Source organism: Dendrobates tinctorius, unplaced genomic scaffold, assembly GCF_039654945.1.
Source record: "Dendrobates tinctorius isolate UK_male_01 unplaced genomic scaffold, ASM3965494v1 ptg000285l, whole genome shotgun sequence".
In the NCBI taxonomy this organism is placed as follows: domain Eukaryota; kingdom Metazoa; phylum Chordata; class Amphibia; order Anura; family Dendrobatidae; genus Dendrobates; species Dendrobates tinctorius.
In genome coordinates, this window is record NW_027361952.1 from 337,418 (window position 1) to 354,945 (window position 17,528).

A 17,528-nucleotide genomic window follows, 5' to 3' on the forward strand; every position below is an offset into this window, starting at 1 on the left:
CGCCGCTGCTCCCACCCGGGGAACATGCAGACAGCTCCAGCTGCTGCTGCTGCTGCCGCCCCCCTCCTCCCAGCCCAGTGGCCAAGTGAATAAGACGCAGGCGAGCTGATCAATCCCCACCAGCCCAGGGAGCCCCAAAAGGGCCAAAGGCAGCAAGGAACAGACAAGCCAAGCAAAAAGACACACAGCGATGCACGGAAGTTGTGGCAGGCCTCCCCCACAAGGGGGAGCCAAAGGCCACAACTGACGCCGCTTTGAGCTACTCCAAAGTATTCTAGCTCTGGCAACAGGTGTGACGTGCGGCTCTGCCAGAGCACGTTTCTTTCGGTGGGTCGGCTTCTGTCTTTGACCAGAGGAAATCAGGGGAAAGCGCGAACGCAGTCCCCCACTACCACAAATTATGCAGTCGAGTTTCCCGCATTTGGGGAAATCGCAGGGGTCAGCACACCCGGAGTGCAATGGATGAGCCTCACCCTGGGAGAACCTTTTCCCTCAGATTGGAACTCTCATTAACTCTTGCATCATTTGCTTGTTCAAGTAACAAGTTTCCAGATCATCATATGGAAAAAAAAAAAAAAACCTTCTACCAGAAAACAAAAAAGCAATCCCAATCACCAAAAGGATCAAATCTTACTTACTGTAACAGCTCCTTCCACTGCGAATACTTCCAAAATGCCTCTGCTGTTTTTTCACCGAGTCTCTTTTTATCTAATATATAAACATAAAACAACCTGGCAAGAAAAATATTCTTACATTCAACTGGAGAGAGACACACCTTTTTAAAAATGACCAGATTCCGTGCATCCCACAAAACTTCCTTATATATGACAAAAATAATCCAACTCATCCGTCTCCGTTCCAAGTGGTTAAAGTCTTGACCTGTTAAAATCCTTCCAAAATTAAAGCAATGGAATCCAACAAGAGCAATAAAAATCCGAGATAAAAGGGTAAAAACTTTTTTTGCATAAAAACAGTCCCAAAAAATGTGCTGTATTGTCTCTGGATCCTTACATCCCTCCCTTGGACAAACTTCTTGAACCCTTATCCCTCTCCTGCTCAGAAAAGCTCGTGTTGGCAAACATCCTTGTAATGCCATCCAGGTTACGTCCTTTTGCCGATTGCTGATCCCTATAATAAAAAAGAGCTTCCAGACTTGCTTTGATTGCGCAATATTGCAGGATGGCACATCACATAAAGATTCACCCTCCTTTAGTCTCTTAGCAAGATTTCTTTTATCAGGTCTATCTGTGGAGCTTAAACCAATTTGATCATAGAAGGACTTAAGTACTACGTAAAAGGACGGCACAACAAACGCAACTGGCTTCCTCAAATCCTTCTCACACCAGCTCCATTTCTGAAATAGCCAACCTGCCAAAAACCTGCACATGTCAGCAGCCTTACTTTTCCCCTGGGAAAGTCTATAAATATTTAAAAAATAATACATCTTTAAAAATCTTTCGATATTGGGAAAATCACAGCCGCCCATTTCCACAGAAAGCATCACCTTTTCTCTCCTTAATTTCTCCATCTTTGACCCCCAAAAAAAGGTAAACAGTTTCCTTGTAACTCTCTTAGTCCACAAACTCGCAGGCAGAAATATCATAGCAGTGTATAGCAGTAAAGGAAGGATCACCGACTTCACAATAAGTACCTTACCTCTCAGGGACAGGTTCCTTAATTTCCAATAATTCAGTTTCTGCTCCATTTTGTTTTCCAAGATCATCAGGCTCTTCTTCCCTTTAAGTTCCTTTTCAAAAATTACACCAAGAACTTCCATCTCTTTTTTTCTTTCTACTCCCACCACACTGACATCCACCTGCCTCCCAAAGTTGCAAAACTGACACTTATTCCAATTTACAGCCATTCCAGCCACACCACAAAAAATTCTTATGTGAAGATTTATCCTATTAAGCTCAGCTTGTGAACCACAAATAAAAACAATGTCATCCATGTAACTTAATGACTTGACGGGCCCCCCCATTCCTCCAGGTATAAAAGCACCAGCCACACACTTATCGACTTGCACGCTTTTTAAAAGAGCTTCAACCACACAAATAAAAAGGATTGGTGATAAAGGGCACCCTTGCCTAACCCCCGATAGAATATTAAAACTAGAACTCACATGACCATTAATTAAAATCTGACTACTAACTCCGCAATAAAAAGACTTAATAATATTCAATAATTTAATGGGGATCCCAAGATGTCTAAGTGCAGCAAACAAGAATCTATGTGAAACTTTATCAAAAGCTTTTTCCAGGTCCACTGACTGTACGAGAAGGGGGTTCTTATTAAAATTAGCGTGATAAATTAAGTCCCTTAAAAGCACCAAGTTATCCGAGATTCTCCTACCTGGCACCGCACATGCTTGGTATTCACCCACCATATCTATTATTACATCACTCACTCTATTTGCTACAATTTTGGAAATAATCTTGTAATCACAATTGAGCAAAGTTATTGGCCTCCAGTTTTTAATTTCTCTCACTTCACCCTTCTTATGTATTAAAGTGACAATCCCTCTACGCATAGAGTCAGACAAAACCACATGAGTAAAAACATATTCCACCACCCGATAAAATTCCACATCTAAAATATCCCAAAATACCACATAAAATTCCACTGGAAGGCCATCACAACCAGGTGTCTTCCCTTTTGCCAGCCCATCCACAGCACGCCTCACTTCATCCTTTCTGAACCCATCACTTAGAGAAGACACCTTTTCTTAATGGATATTGTCAGCCAAAATATTACAATAACCATTAATTTCTGCATCACTGGCTCTGCTATCATTCGAAAAAAGTATTTTATAAAAGGAATGTATACCATCGATCATTTCCTCACCACACTTCTCACCTGCAGGAGTAAAAACAGACTTAAAAACTCCTTTAGGCTTAAAACATTTCTTAAAAAAATATCTCGTACATTGCTCATCTTCTTCCATGTGCTGTATTTTCGCTTTAAAAACAATAGACTTTCCTTTTTCAATTAATGTTTTTTTAAAATCCTCTTTCAAATCAGCAATCTCACGATCCACCTAGAGCGCCTCCATCTTTGAAAATGTTGCTGCCTCTTGCTCTTTTTTAGCTTTTGCCCTTTTAGAACACACCCCTTTAAAATAATGTGCAAATTTCTCCTTTGCCCAGTCCCACCATTCCAACAGATTTTTGAAACGGTGCTGTTCGGACACACAGAATGTAAACACGTTTTTAAAACCACCTCTCACATCCTCTTCTTGCAGCAAGCTTACGTTTAGCTTCCAGAGACCCTTGCCAAAAGCCAGGGACTCAGCAATACACAGATCTGCCACTACCATCTTGTGGTCAGAAAAAATGTTCATCACATGATTGCATTTGGCCACTTTGATCCCTTCAGACACAAACACATAATCAATCCGGGAACTACAACGCCCACTGTCTGCTTCGAATGTAAACTTGTTTTCAGTAGGCCGAACTGTCAAACCCACATCCGTGTAGCGTAAATCCTGCACCAATTGATTTAACAGGTTGGAAGTCACATCAGTCCTGAATTCTGCAAAGCTCTTACGATCATTTGCGGATCTAATACAATTAAAATCACCAGCTATTATAGAAAAATCTCTACCTGGCAGAAACAGCTTTACCGACTCCAAAAAGGACACACGTGCTTGCTTGTCAGCAGGGGCGTAAATATTAAACACCCTTACCCGGTGACCTAAGAAATCCACTAACAAAAACAAACATCTTCCAGGTATAATAATTTTGAACTGTAATACTTTTAAATTATTATTTTTCAATAGTATGCCTACACCTTCATTTTTGTTGTCTGTACAAGGAGACCAAAAGGATTGACCCCTTGTCCATTCACTTGCATGCGGTGAAGCTTTAATTGCACATTCCTGCAGACATATAATGTCTGCATCCACCCCCTCCATATAATCTAATATACCTGCTCTCCTAGTGGTGGAACTAATCCCCCGCACATTCAGGGAAGCAACGCATAGACTCATCGTGGCGAAAAAAATGATTCTCCACCATACATTCTCCATCATGATTTAAACAAAGGCGTATTCCTACCATCCACTTTTCTACATATATCAGGCGACTCAGGATCTGAGCCCCTGTTAGAGCCACCAGGCATTGGAGAGACAGGATCTCCCTGCCCACCAAACCAACACCCCTCCATTCTACTCTTTTTACTGAGCGAGGAAGCCATTTTCTCATCCTCCTCCTCATCCTCCCCATCATCTTCGTCAAAATCACTTTCACCACTACTACTAGTCCCCTCATCCCTCTGCCCAGGTGTGAGCGTCCTATCTGAATCCTCCTCCTCCTCATCCTGAAACTCCATTCCTTCCCCATTTCCTTCCTCCACTACATGGTCTACACATATGGCTGCATTAGCATATCCCAAGTCACCACCAAGGCCCTGTCCTTCAGACACAGTGTCCATTGCATCCTTGGCCTTACCCAGATCAATTATAGGAGAGCTCTGAAAATCTGTTCCCCCTTTTTGACCACTCCCACCTTCCTCCATCTTAGATCCAACATGGCCCACTTTCCTTCCACCATTTTGTTTCTGGCCCTTTTGCACTTTAGCTGCATTTGAAACTATCACACCAACACAATGTTCAGGTTTCCCTTTTCCACCAAACTCACTTTTCTCATCCTTAGTACATCCGTGTTCAGAAGCATCACCACTCTTACCATCACTCTTATTTCCCCAATGACCACTAGTTGCATCCGCATAGGACTTGGGAATCTGAGTCCACAATCTACATTTCCTGGCAAAATGCCCTTCCAACCCACACTTCCTGGCAAAATGCCCTTCCAACCCACACAAGTCACACACCTTTGCCTCAGGGCAACTATCCACCATGTGGTCAGGCTTCCCACAGTTCTTACAAACAATCCCTTGCACTGGGCAATCTTTCTGCACATGTCCATACATATGACACTTTCTACAGTATTCAATTTGTCCAGTGTAGAAACAAAAACCCCTCTCACCCCCAATGGAAAATTGTGCAGGAATGCTCAAAGCACCCCCAATAGCTGTTGCATCAGGAATTAGTTTTACCAAGTATCTTCTTTTGCCATTGTAATAGTTATGCCTATTTTTCATCCTCCCCAGAAATTTGACTTCATAACAGTATCTTCTCAAAAAATGGGTTATAGTATCATCTGGAACCTTGGGATTATACATATGTACCACAACATATTTGTAAGTCTGCTGAAAAAGGGGCTCCACAGCAATAAACTCCAAGCATTCCACTTCCTTCTTCTCCTTCATCCGCACAAGCTCCATGTAAACTTTCTGACATATGCCCAAGGAAACAAAATGGATATCATAAATTCCCTGCTTTTGAAAATCCTGCAGTGCCAATACATCTGTTACCTTAAGGCTTCTTATGTTCTTCAAAACATTCATACAAATTTGGTCCAGGCCAATTTCTTCCTCATGTCCAGACAGAACCTGCAGACGGACGGAGTCCTCTAATCCACGTGTCTTCTCCACCATTTTCGCAGCAGATAAACACAGCCGCCACTCTATCGCACACCAGGGCCCCACAAGGGGAACCCCGATCGCAACCGCCACCCAACAAGAAACAGAAGTAGTCTCCCACCACTGCTGCTCATCAGAAGGCTGAGAAGCGGTACTCACCCGGAGAGAATGGTATCTCCCCTGCCAGGTAAGTATGAGTTGGGGCCCTCCGACGCAGCTCTCCAACATCGCGGAGTCTCGTGCCCGAAGGGGAGGGGGTGTCTTGGCGTAGGGCGCAGGCCGCCCGGAGGCTCGTTGAGTGGGAGGCGCTGGCTGGCGCCCGGTCCAACCCCCACGGGGCAGGCCGAGCTCGACTGAGTCCCAAGTCGTCCAAGATGCCCAGCAGCAGCCAGAGTCATTTGCATGTAGGGCCGCTGCTCCCACCCGGGGAACATGCAGACAGCTCCAGCTCCAGCTGCTGCTGCTGCCCCCCTCCTCCCGGCCCAGTGGCCAAGTGAATAAGACGCAGGCGAGCTGATCAATCCCCACCAGCCCAGGGAGCCCCAAAAGGGCCAAAGGCAGCAAGGAACAGACAAGCCAAGCAAAAAGACACACAGCGATGCACGGAAGTTGTGGCAGGCCTCCCCCACAAGGGGGAGCCAAAGGCCACAACTGACGCCGCTTTGAGCTACTCCAAAGTATTCTAGCTCTGGCAACAGGTGTGACGTGCGGCTCTGCCAGAGCACGTTTCTTTCGGTGGGTCGGCTTCTGTGTTTGACCAGAGGAAATCAGGGGAAAGCGCGAACGCAGTCCCCCACTACCACAAATTATGCAGTCGAGTTTCCCGCATTTGGGGAAATCGCAGGGGTCAGCACACCCGGAGTGCAATGGATGAGCCTCACCCTGGGAGAACCACCTTAGTGATCATGGTATCGCCCCTGCCAGGTAAGTATGAGTTGTGGCCTGCCGGTCCGACGAGCGGCCCTCCGACGCAGCTCTCCAACATCGCGGAGTCTCGTGCCCGAAGGAGAGGGGGTGTCTTGGCGTAGGGCGCAGGCCGCCCGGAGGCTCGTTGAGTGGGAGGCGCTGGCTGGCGCCCGGTCCAACCCCCACGGGGCAGGCCAAGCTCGACTGAGTCCCAAGCCGTCCAAGATGCCCAGCAGCAGCCAGAGTCATTTGCATGTAGGGCCATTGGCTCCACCCCAGCCTCGCTCACGCCGCTGCTACCACCCGGGGAACATGCAGACAGCTCCAGCTCCAGCTGCTGCTGCTGCTGCCCCCCTCCTCCCGGCCCAGTGGCCAAGTGAATAAGACGCAGGCGAGCTGATCAATCCCCACCAGCCCAGGGAGCCCCAAAAGGGCCAAAGGCAGCAAGGAACAGACAAGCCAAGCAAAAAGACACACAGCGATGCACGGAAGTTGTGGCAGGCCTCCCCCACAAGGGGGAGCCAAAGGCCACAACTGACGCCGCTTTGAGCTACTCCAAAGTATTCTAGCTCTGGCAACAGGTGTGACGTGCGGCTCTGCCAGAGCACGTTTCTTTCGGTGGGTCGGCTTCTGTCTTTGACCAGAGGAAATCAGGGGAAAGCGCGAACGCAGTCCCCCACTACCACAAATTATGCAGTCGAGTTTCCCGCATTTGGGGAAATCGCAGGGGTCAGCACACCCGGAGTGCAATGGATGAGCCTCACCCTGGGAGAACCTTTTCCCTCAGATTGGAACTCTCATTAACTCTTGCATCATTTGCTTGTTCAAGTAACAAGTTTCCAGATCATCATATGGAAAAAAAAAAAAAAACCTTCTACCAGAAAACAAAAAAGCAATCCCAATCACCAAAAGGATCAAATCTTACTTACTGTAACAGCTCCTTCCACTGCGAATACTTCCAAAATGCCTCTGCTGTTTTTTCACCGAGTCTCTTTTTATCTAATATATAAACATAAAACAACCTGGCAAGAAAAATATTCTTACATTCAACTGGAGAGAGACACACCTTTTTAAAAATGACCAGATTCCGTGCATCCCACAAAACTTCCTTATATATGACAAAAATAATCCAACTCATCCGTCTCCGTTCCAAGTGGTTAAAGTCTTGACCTGTTAAAATCCTTCCAAAATTAAAGCAATGGAATCCAACAAGAGCAATAAAAATCCGAGATAAAAGGGTAAAAACTTTTTTTGCATAAAAACAGTCCCAAAAAATGTGCTGTATTGTCTCTGGATCCTTACATCCCTCCCTTGGACAAACTTCTTGAACCCTTATCCCTCTCCTGCTCAGAAAAGCTCGTGTTGGCAAACATCCTTGTAATGCCATCCAGGTTACGTCCTTTTGCCGATTGCTGATCCCTATAATAAAAAAGAGCTTCCAGACTTGCTTTGATTGCGCAATATTGCAGGATGGCACATCACATAAAGATTCACCCTCCTTTAGTCTCTTAGCAAGATTTCTTTTATCAGGTCTATCTGTGGAGCTTAAACCAATTTGATCATAGAAGGACTTAAGTACTACGTAAAAGGACGGCACAACAAACGCAACTGGCTTCCTCAAATCCTTCTCACACCAGCTCCATTTCTGAAATAGCCAACCTGCCAAAAACCTGCACATGTCAGCAGCCTTACTTTTCCCCTGGGAAAGTCTATAAATATTTAAAAAATAATACATCTTTAAAAATCTTTCGATATTGGGAAAATCACAGCCGCCCATTTCCACAGAAAGCATCACCTTTTCTCTCCTTAATTTCTCCATCTTTGACCCCCAAAAAAAGGTAAACAGTTTCCTTGTAACTCTCTTAGTCCACAAACTCGCAGGCAGAAATATCATAGCAGTGTATAGCAGTAAAGGAAGGATCACCGACTTCACAATAAGTACCTTACCTCTCAGGGACAGGTTCCTTAATTTCCAATAATTCAGTTTCTGCTCCATTTTGTTTTCCAAGATCATCAGGCTCTTCTTCCCTTTAAGTTCCTTTTCAAAAATTACACCAAGAACTTCCATCTCTTTTTTTCTTTCTACTCCCACCACACTGACATCCACCTGCCTCCCAAAGTTGCAAAACTGACACTTATTCCAATTTACAGCCATTCCAGCCACACCACAAAAAATTCTTATGTGAAGATTTATCCTATTAAGCTCAGCTTGTGAACCACAAATAAAAACAATGTTATCCATGTAACTTAATGACTTGACGGGCCCCCCCATTCCTCCAGGTATAAAAGCACCAGCCACACACTTATCGACTTGCACGCTTTTTAAAAGAGCTTCAACCACACAAATAAAAAGGATTGGTGATAAAGGGCACCCTTGCCTAACCCCCGATAGAATATTAAAACTAGAACTCACATGACCATTAATTAAAATCTGACTACTAACTCCGCAATAAAAAGACTTAATAATATTCAATAATTTAATGGGGATCCCAAGATGTCTAAGTGCAGCAAACAAGAATCTATGTGAAACTTTATCAAAAGCTTTTTCCAGGTCCACTGACTGTACGAGAAGGGGGTTCTTATTAAAATTAGCGTGATAAATTAAGTCCCTTAAAAGCACCAAGTTATCCGAGATTCTCCTACCTGGCACCGCACATGCTTGGTATTCACCCACCATATCTATTATTACATCACTCACTCTATTTGCTACAATTTTGGAAATAATCTTGTAATCACAATTGAGCAAAGTTATTGGCCTCCAGTTTTTAATTTCTCTCACTTCACCCTTCTTATGTATTAAAGTGACAATCCCTCTACGCATAGAGTCAGACAAAACCGCATGAGTAAAAACATATTCCACCACCTGATAAAATTCCACATCTAAAATATCCCAAAATACCACATAAAATTCCACTGGAAGGCCATCACAACCAGGTGTCTTCCCTTTTGCCAGCCCATCCACAGCACGCCTCACTTCATCCTTTCTGAACCCATCACTTAGAGAAGACACCTTTTCTTCATGGATATTGTCAGCCAAAATATTACAATAACCATTAATTTCTGCATCACTGGCTCTGCTATCATTCGAAAAAAGTATTTTATAAAAGGAATGTATACCATCGATCATTTCCTCACCACACTTCTCACCTGCAGGAGTAAAAACAGACTTAAAAACTCCTTTAGGCTTAAAACATTTCTTAAAAAAATATCTCGTACATTGCTCATCTTCTTCCATGTGCTGTATTTTCGCTTTAAAAACAATAGACTTTCCTTTTTCAATTAATGTTTTTTTAAAATCCTCTTTCAAATCAGCAATCTCACGATCCACCTCCATCCCCGCTCTTTTAAACTTATAGAGCGCCTCCATCTTTGAAATTGTTGCTGCCTCTTGCTCTCTTTTAGCTTTTGCCCTTTTAGAACACACCCCTTTAAAATAATGTGCAAATTTCTCCTTTGCCCAGTCCCACCATTCCAACAGATTTTTGAAACGGTGCTGTTCAGACACACAGAATGTAAACACGTTTTTAAAACCACCTCTCACATCCTCTTCTTGCAGCAAGCTTACGTTTAGCTTCCAGAGACCCTTGCCAAAAGCCAGGGACTCAGCAATACACAGATCTGCCACTACCATCTTGTGGTCAGAAAAAATGTTCATCACATGATTGCATTTGGCCACTTTGATCCCTTCAGACACAAACACATAATCAATCCGGGAACTACAACGCCCACTGTCTGCTTCGAATGTAAACTTGTTTTCAGTAGGCCGAACTGTCAAACCCACATCCGTGTAGCGTAAATCCTGCACCAATTGATTTAACAGGTTGGAAGTCACATCAGTCCTGAATTCTGCAAAGCTCTTACGATCATTTGCGGATCTAATACAATTAAAATCACCAGCTATTATAGAAAAATCTCTACCTGGCAGAAACAGCTTTACCGACTCCAAAAAGGACACACGTGCTTGCTTGTCAGCAGGGGCGTAAATATTAAACACCCTTACCCGGTGACCTAAGAAATCCACTAACAAAAACAAACATCTTCCAGGTATAATAATTTTGAACTGTAATACTTTTAAATTATTATTTTTCAATAGTATGCCTACACCTTCATTTTTGTTGTCTGTACAAGGAGACCAAAAGGATTGACCCCTTGTCCATTCACTTGCATGCGGTGAAGCTTTAATTGCACATTCCTGCAGACATATAATGTCCGCATCCACCCCCTCCATATAATCTAATATACCTGCTCTCCTAGTGGTGGAACTAATCCCCCGCACATTCAGGGAAGCAACACATAGACTCATCGTGGCGAAAAAAATTATTCTCCACCATACATTCTCCATCATGATTTAAACAAAGGCGTATTCCTACCATCCACTTTTCTACATATATCAGGCGACTCAGGATCTGAGCCCCTGTTAGAGCCACCAGGCATTGGAGAGACAGGATCTCCCTGCCCACCAAACCAACACCCCTCCATTCTACTCTTTTTACTGAGCGAGGAAGCCATTTTCTCATCCTCCTCCTCATCCTCCCCATCATCTTCGTCAAAATCACTTTCACCACTACTACTAGTCCCCTCATCCCTCTGCCCAGGTGTGAGCGTCCTATCTGAATCCTCCTCCTCCTCATCCTGAAACTCCATTCCTTCCCCATTTCCTTCCTCCACTATATGGTCTACACATATGGCTGCATTAGCATATCCCAAGTCACCACCAAGGCCCTGTCCTTCAGACACAGTGTCCATTGCATCCTTGGCCTTACCCAGATCAATTATAGGAGAGCTCTGAAAATCTGTTCCCCCTTTTTGACCACTCCCACCTTCCTCCATCTTAGATCCAACATGGCCCACTTTCCTTCCACCATTTTGTTTCTGGCCCTTTTGCACTTTAGCTGCATTTGAAACTATCACACCAACACAATGTTCAGGTTTCCCTTTTCCACCAAACTCACTTTTCTCATCCTTAGTACATCCGTGTTCAGAAGCATCACCACTCTTACCATCACTCTTATTTCCCCAATGACCACTAGTTGCATCCGCATAGGACTTGGGAATCTGAGTCCACAATCTACATTTCCTGGCAAAATGCCCTTCCAACCCACACAAGTCACACACCTTTGCCTCAGGGCAACTATCCACCATGTGGTCAGGCTTCCCACAGTTCTTACAAACAATCCCTTGCACTGGGCAATCTTTCTGCACATGTCCATACATATGACACTTTCTACAGTATTCAATTTGTCCAGTGTAGAAACAAAAACCCCTCTCACCCCCAATGGAAAATTGTGCAGGAATGCTCAAAGCACCCCCAATAGCTGTTGCATCAGGAATTAGTTTTACCAAGTATCTTCTTTTGCCATTGTAATAGTTATGCCTATTTTTCATCCTCCCCAGAAATTTGACTTCATAACAGTATCTTCTCAAAAAATGGGTTATAGTATCATCTGGAACCTTGGGATTATACATATGTACCACAACATATTTGTAAGTCTGCTGAAAAAGGGGCTCCACAGCAATAAACTCCAAGCATTCCACTTCCTTCTTCTCCTTCATCCGCACAAGCTCCATGTAAACTTTCTGACATATGCCCAAGGAAACAAAAGTGATATAATTCCCTGCTTTTGAAAATCCTGCAGTGCCAATACATCTGTTACCTTAAGGCTTCTTATGTTCTTCAAAACATTCATACAAATTTGGTCCAGGCCAATTTCTTCCTCATGTCCAGACAGAACCTGCAGACGGACGGAGTCCTCTAATCCACGAGTCTTCTCCACCATTTTCGCAGCAGATAAACACAGCCGCCCACAAGGGGAACCCCGATCGCAACCGCCACCCAACAAGAAACAGAAGTAGTCTCCCACCACTGCTGCTCATCAGAAGGCTGAGAAGCGGTACTCACCCGGAGAGAATGGTATCTCCCCTGCCAGGTAAGTATGAGTTGGGGCCCGCCGGTCCGACGAGCGGCCCTCCGACGCAGCTCTCCAACATCGCGGAGTCTCGTGCCCGAAGGGGAGGGGGTGTCTTGGCGTAGGGCGCAGGCCGCCCGGAGGCTCGTTGAGTGGGAGGCGCTGGCTGGCGCCCGGTCCAACCCCCACGGGGCAGGCCGAGCTCGACTGAGTCCCAAGCCGTCCAAGATGCCCAGCAGCAGCCAGAGTCATTTGCATGTAGGGCCATTGGCTCCACCCCAGCCTCGCTCACGCCGCTGCTCCCACCCGGGGAACATGCAGACAGCTCCAGCTCCAGCTGCTGCTGCTGCTGCTGCTGCCCCCCTCCTCCTCCCGGCCCAGTGGCCAAGTGAATAAGACGCAGGCGAGCTGATCAATCCCCACCAGCCCAGGGAGCCCCAAAAGGGCCAAAGGCAGCAAGGAACAGACAAGCCAAGCAAAAAGACACACAGCGATGCACGGAAGTTGTGGCAGGCCTCCCCCACAAGGGGGAGCCAAAGGCCACAACTGACGCCGCTTTGAGCTGCTCCAAAGTATTCTAGCTCTGGCAACAGGTGTGACGTGCGGCTCTGCCAGAGCACGTTTCTTTCGGTGGGTCGGCTTCTGTCTTTGACCAGAGGAAATCAGGGGAAAGCGCGAACGCAGTCCCCCACTACCACAAATTATGCAGTCGAGTTTCCCGCATTTGGGGAAATCGCAGGGGTCAGCACACCCGGAGTGCAATGGATGAGCCTCACCCTGGGAGAACCACCTTAGTGATCATGGTATCTCCCCTGCCAGGTAAGTATGAGTTGGGGCCCGCCGGTCCGACGAGCGGCCCTCCGACGCAGCTCTCCAACATCGCGGAGTCTCGTGCCCGAAGGGGAGGGGGTGTCTTGGCGTAGGGCGCAGGCCGCCCGGAGGCTCGTTGAGTGGGAGGCGCTGGCTGGCGCCCGGTCCAACCCCCACGGGGCAGGCCGAGCTCGACTGAGTCCCAAGCCGTCCAAGATGCCCAGCAGCAGCCAGAGTCATTTGCATGTAGGGCCATTGGCTCCACCCCAGCCTCGCTCACGCCGCTGCTCCCACCCGGGGAACATGCAGACAGCTCCAGCTCCAGCTGCTGCTGCTGCTGCTGCTGCTGCTGCCCCCCTCCTCCTCCCGGCCCAGTGGCCAAGTGAATAAGACGCAGGCGAGCTGATCAATCCCCACCAGCCCAGGGAGCCCCAAAAGGGCCAAAGGCAGCAAGGAACAGACAAGCCAAGCAAAAAGACACACAGCGATGCACGGAAGTTGTGGCAGGCCTCCCCCACAAGGGGGAGCCAAAGGCCACAACTGACGCCGCTTTGAGCTGCTCCAAAGTATTCTAGCTCTGGCAACAGGTGTGACGTGCGGCTCTGCCAGAGCACGTTTCTTTCGGTGGGTCGGCTTCTGTCTTTGACCAGAGGAAATCAGGGGAAAGCGCGAACGCAGTCCCCCACTACCACAAATTATGCAGTCGAGTTTCCCGCATTTGGGGAAATCGCAGGGGTCAGCACACCCGGAGTGCAATGGATGAGCCTCACCCTGGGAGAACCACCTTAGTGATCATGGTATCTCCCCTGCCAGGTAAGTATGAGTTGGGGCCCGCCGGTCCGACGAGCGGCCCTCCGACGCAGCTCTCCAACATCGCGGAGTCTCGTGCCCGAAGGGGAGGGGGTGTCTTGGCGTAGGGCGCAGGCCGCCCGGAGGCTCGTTGAGTGGGAGGCGCTGGCTGGCGCCCGGTCCAACCCCCACGGGGCAGGCCGAGCTCGACTGAGTCCCAAGCCGTCCAAGATGCCCAGCAGCAGCCAGAGTCATTTGCATGTAGGGCCATTGGCTCCACCCCAGCCTCGCTCACGCCGCTGCTCCCACCCGGGGAACATGCAGACAGCTCCAGCTGCTGCTGCTGCTGCCCCCCTCCTCCTCCCGGCCCAGTGGCCAAGTGAATAAGACGCAGGCGAGCTGATCAATCCCCACCAGCCCAGGGAGCCCCAAAAGGGCCAAAGGCAGCAAGGAACAGACAAGCCAAGCAAAAAGACACACAGCGATGCACGGAAGTTGTGGCAGGCCTCCCCCACAAGGGGGAGCCAAAGGCCACAACTGACGCCGCTTTGAGCTGCTCCAAAGTATTCTAGCTCTGGCAACAGGTGTGACGTGCGGCTCTGCCAGAGCACGTTTCTTTCGGTGGGTCGGCTTCTGTCTTTGACCAGAGGAAATCAGGGGAAAGCGCGAACGCAGTCCCCCACTACCACAAATTATGCAGTCGAGTTTCCCGCATTTGGGGAAATCGCAGGGGTCAGCACACCCGGAGTGCAATGGATGAGCCTCACCCTGGGAGAACCACCTTAGTGATCATGGTATCTCCCCTGCCAGGTAAGTATGAGTTGGGGCCCGCCGGTCCGACGAGCGGCCCTCCGACGCAGCTCTCCAACATCGCGGAGTCTCGTGCCCGAAGGGGAGGGGGTGTCTTGGCGTAGGGCGCAGGCCGCCCGGAGGCTCGTTGAGTGGGAGGCGCTGGCTGGCGCCCGGTCCAACCCCCACGGGGCAGGCCGAGCTCGACTGAGTCCCAAGCCGTCCAAGATGCCCAGCAGCAGCCAGAGTCATTTGCATGTAGGGCCATTGGCTCCACCCCAGCCTCGCTCACGCCGCTGCTCCCACCCGGGGAACATGCAGACAGCTCCAGCTCCAGCTGCTGCTGCTGCTGCTGCCCCCCTCCTCCTCCCGGCCCAGTGGCCAAGTGAATAAGACGCAGGCGAGCTGATCAATCCCCACCAGCCCAGGGAGCCCCAAAAGGGCCAAAGGCAGCAAGGAACAGACAAGCCAAGCAAAAAGACACACAGCGATGCACGGAAGTTGTGGCAGGCCTCCCCCACAAGGGGGAGCCAAAGGCCACAACTGACGCCGCTTTGAGCTGCTCCAAAGTATTCTAGCTCTGGCAACAGGTGTGACGTGCGGCTCTGCCAGAGCACGTTTCTTTCGGTGGGTCGGCTTCTGTCTTTGACCAGAGGAAATCAGGGGAAAGCGCGAACGCAGTCCCCCACTACCATAAATTATGCAGTCGAGTTTCCCGCATTTGGGGAAATCGCAGGGGTCAGCACACCCGGAGTGCAATGGATGAGCCTCACCCTGGGAGAACCACCTTAGTGATCATGGTATCTCCTCTGCCAGGTAAGTATGAGTTGGGGCCCGCCGGTCCGACGAGCGGCCCTCCGACGCAGCTCTCCAACATCGCGGAGTCTCGTGCCCGAAGGGGAGGGGGTGTCTTGGCGTAGGGCGCAGGCCGCCCGGAGGCTCGTTGAGTGGGAGGCGCTGGCTGGCGCCCGGTCCAACCCCCACGGGGCAGGCCGAGCTCGACTGAGTCCCAAGCCGTCCAAGATGCCCAGCAGCAGCCAGAGTCATTTGCATGTAGGGCCATTGGCTCCACCCCAGCCTCGCTCACGCCGCTGCTCCCACCCGGGGAACATGCAGACAGCTCCAGCTCCAGCTGCTGCTGCTGCTGCTGCTGCTGCCCCCCTCCTCCTCCCGGCCCAGTGGCCAAGTGAATAAGACGCAGGCGAGCTGATCAATCCCCACCAGCCCAGGGAGCCCCAAAAGGGCCAAAGGCAGCAAGGAACAGACAAGCCAAGCAAAAAGACACACAGCGATGCACGGAAGTTGTGGCAGGCCTCCCCCACAAGGGGGAGCCAAAGGCCACAACTGACGCCGCTTTGAGCTGCTCCAAAGTATTCTAGCTCTGGCAACAGGTGTGACGTGCGGCTCTGCCAGAGCACGTTTCTTTCGGTGGGTCGGCTTCTGTCTTTGACCAGAGGAAATCAGGGGAAAGCGCGAACGCAGTCCCCCACTACCACAAATTATGCAGTCGAGTTTCCCGCATTTGGGGAAATCGCAGGGGTCAGCACACCCGGAGTGCAATGGATGAGCCTCACCCTGGGAGAACCACCTTAGTGATCATGGTATCTCCCCTGCCAGGTAAGTATGAGTTGGGGCCCGCCGGTCCGACGAGCGGCCCTCCGACGCAGCTCTCCAACATCGCGGAGTCTCGTGCCCGAAGGGGAGGGGGTGTCTTGGCGTAGGGCGCAGGCCGCCCGGAGGCTCGTTGAGTGGGAGGCGCTGGCTGGCGCCCGGTCCAACCCCCACGGGGCAGGCCGAGCTCGACTGAGTCCCAAGCCGTCCAAGATGCCCAGCAGCAGCCAGAGTCATTTGCATGTAGGGCCATTGGCTCCACCCCAGCCTCGCTCACGCCGCTGCTCCCACCCGGGGAACATGCAGACAGCTCCAGCTCCAGCTGCTGCTGCTGCTGCTGCTGCCGCCCCCCTCCTCCCGGCCCAGTGGCCAAGTGAATAAGACGCAGGCGAGCTGATCAATCCCCACCAGCCCAGGGAGCCCCAAAAGGGCCAAAGGCAGCAAGGAACAGACAAGCCAAGCAAAAAGACACACAGCGATGCACGGAAGTTGTGGCAGGCCTCCCCCACAAGGGGGAGCCAAAGGCCACAACTGACGCCGCTTTGAGCTGCTCCAAAGTATTCTAGCTCTGGCAACAGGTGTGACGTGCGGCTCTGCCAGAGCACGTTTCTTTCGGTGGGTCGGCTTCTGTCTTTGACCAGAGGAAATCAGGGGAAAGCGCGAACGCAGTCCCCCACTACCATAAATTATGCAGTCGAGTTTCCCGCATTTGGGGAAATCGCAGGGGTCAGCACACCCGGAGTGCAATGGATGAGCCTCACCCTGGGAGAACCTTTTTCCTCAGATTGGAACTCTCATTAACTCTTGCATCATTTGCTTGTTCAAGTAACAAGTTTCCAGATCATCATATGGAAAAAAAACCTTCTACCAGAAAACAAAAAAGCAATCCCAATCACCAAAAGGATCAAATCTTACTTACTGTAACAGCTCCTTCCACTGCGAATACTTCCAAAATGCCTCTGCTGTTTTTTCACCAAGTCTCTTTTTATCTAATATATAAACATAAAACAACCTGGCAAGAAAAATATTCTTACATTCAACTGGAGAGAGACACACCTTTTTAAAAATGACCAGATTCCGTGCATCCCACAAAACTTCCTTATATATGACAAAAATAATCCAACTCATCCGTCTCCGTTCCAAGTGGTTAAAGTCTTGACCTGTTAAAATCCTTCCAAAATTAAAGCAATGGAATCCAACAAGAGCAATAAAAATCCGAGATAAAAGGGTAAAAAC

At 49.0% G+C, this 17,528-nt stretch overlaps 6 non-coding genes and 3 pseudogenes across 6 annotated transcripts; all 9 read right to left on the minus strand.

Moving 5' to 3' along the window:
- Positions 1 to 360: 360 nt before the first annotated feature.
- LOC141072766 (U1 spliceosomal RNA) lies at positions 361 to 507 on the minus strand (annotated as a pseudogene).
- Positions 508 to 6,249: 5,742 nt separating this feature from the next.
- Positions 6,250 to 6,413, minus strand: LOC141072756 (U1 spliceosomal RNA). The gene has a single exon (XR_012226819.1). It is a non-coding gene; the product is annotated as a U1 spliceosomal RNA (small nuclear RNA).
- Positions 6,414 to 7,038: 625 nt separating this feature from the next.
- Positions 7,039 to 7,185, minus strand: LOC141072767 (U1 spliceosomal RNA; annotated as a pseudogene).
- A 5,771-nt stretch (positions 7,186 to 12,956) lies between these two features.
- Positions 12,957 to 13,120, minus strand: LOC141072806 (U1 spliceosomal RNA). Its single transcript, XR_012226857.1, has one exon. It is a non-coding gene; the product is annotated as a U1 spliceosomal RNA (small nuclear RNA).
- A 640-nt stretch (positions 13,121 to 13,760) lies between these two features.
- Positions 13,761 to 13,924, minus strand: LOC141072668 (U1 spliceosomal RNA). The gene has a single exon (XR_012226733.1). It is a non-coding gene; the product is annotated as a U1 spliceosomal RNA (small nuclear RNA).
- Positions 13,925 to 14,546: 622 nt separating this feature from the next.
- Positions 14,547 to 14,710, minus strand: LOC141072680 (U1 spliceosomal RNA). Its single transcript, XR_012226745.1, has one exon. It is a non-coding gene; the product is annotated as a U1 spliceosomal RNA (small nuclear RNA).
- A 631-nt stretch (positions 14,711 to 15,341) lies between these two features.
- Positions 15,342 to 15,505, minus strand: LOC141072750 (U1 spliceosomal RNA). Its single transcript, XR_012226813.1, has one exon. It is a non-coding gene; the product is annotated as a U1 spliceosomal RNA (small nuclear RNA).
- Positions 15,506 to 16,142: 637 nt separating this feature from the next.
- LOC141072691 (U1 spliceosomal RNA) lies at positions 16,143 to 16,306 on the minus strand. Its single transcript, XR_012226756.1, has one exon. It is a non-coding gene; the product is annotated as a U1 spliceosomal RNA (small nuclear RNA).
- A 634-nt stretch (positions 16,307 to 16,940) lies between these two features.
- On the minus strand, positions 16,941 to 17,087 carry LOC141072765 (U1 spliceosomal RNA; annotated as a pseudogene).
- Positions 17,088 to 17,528: the final 441 nt, after the last annotated feature.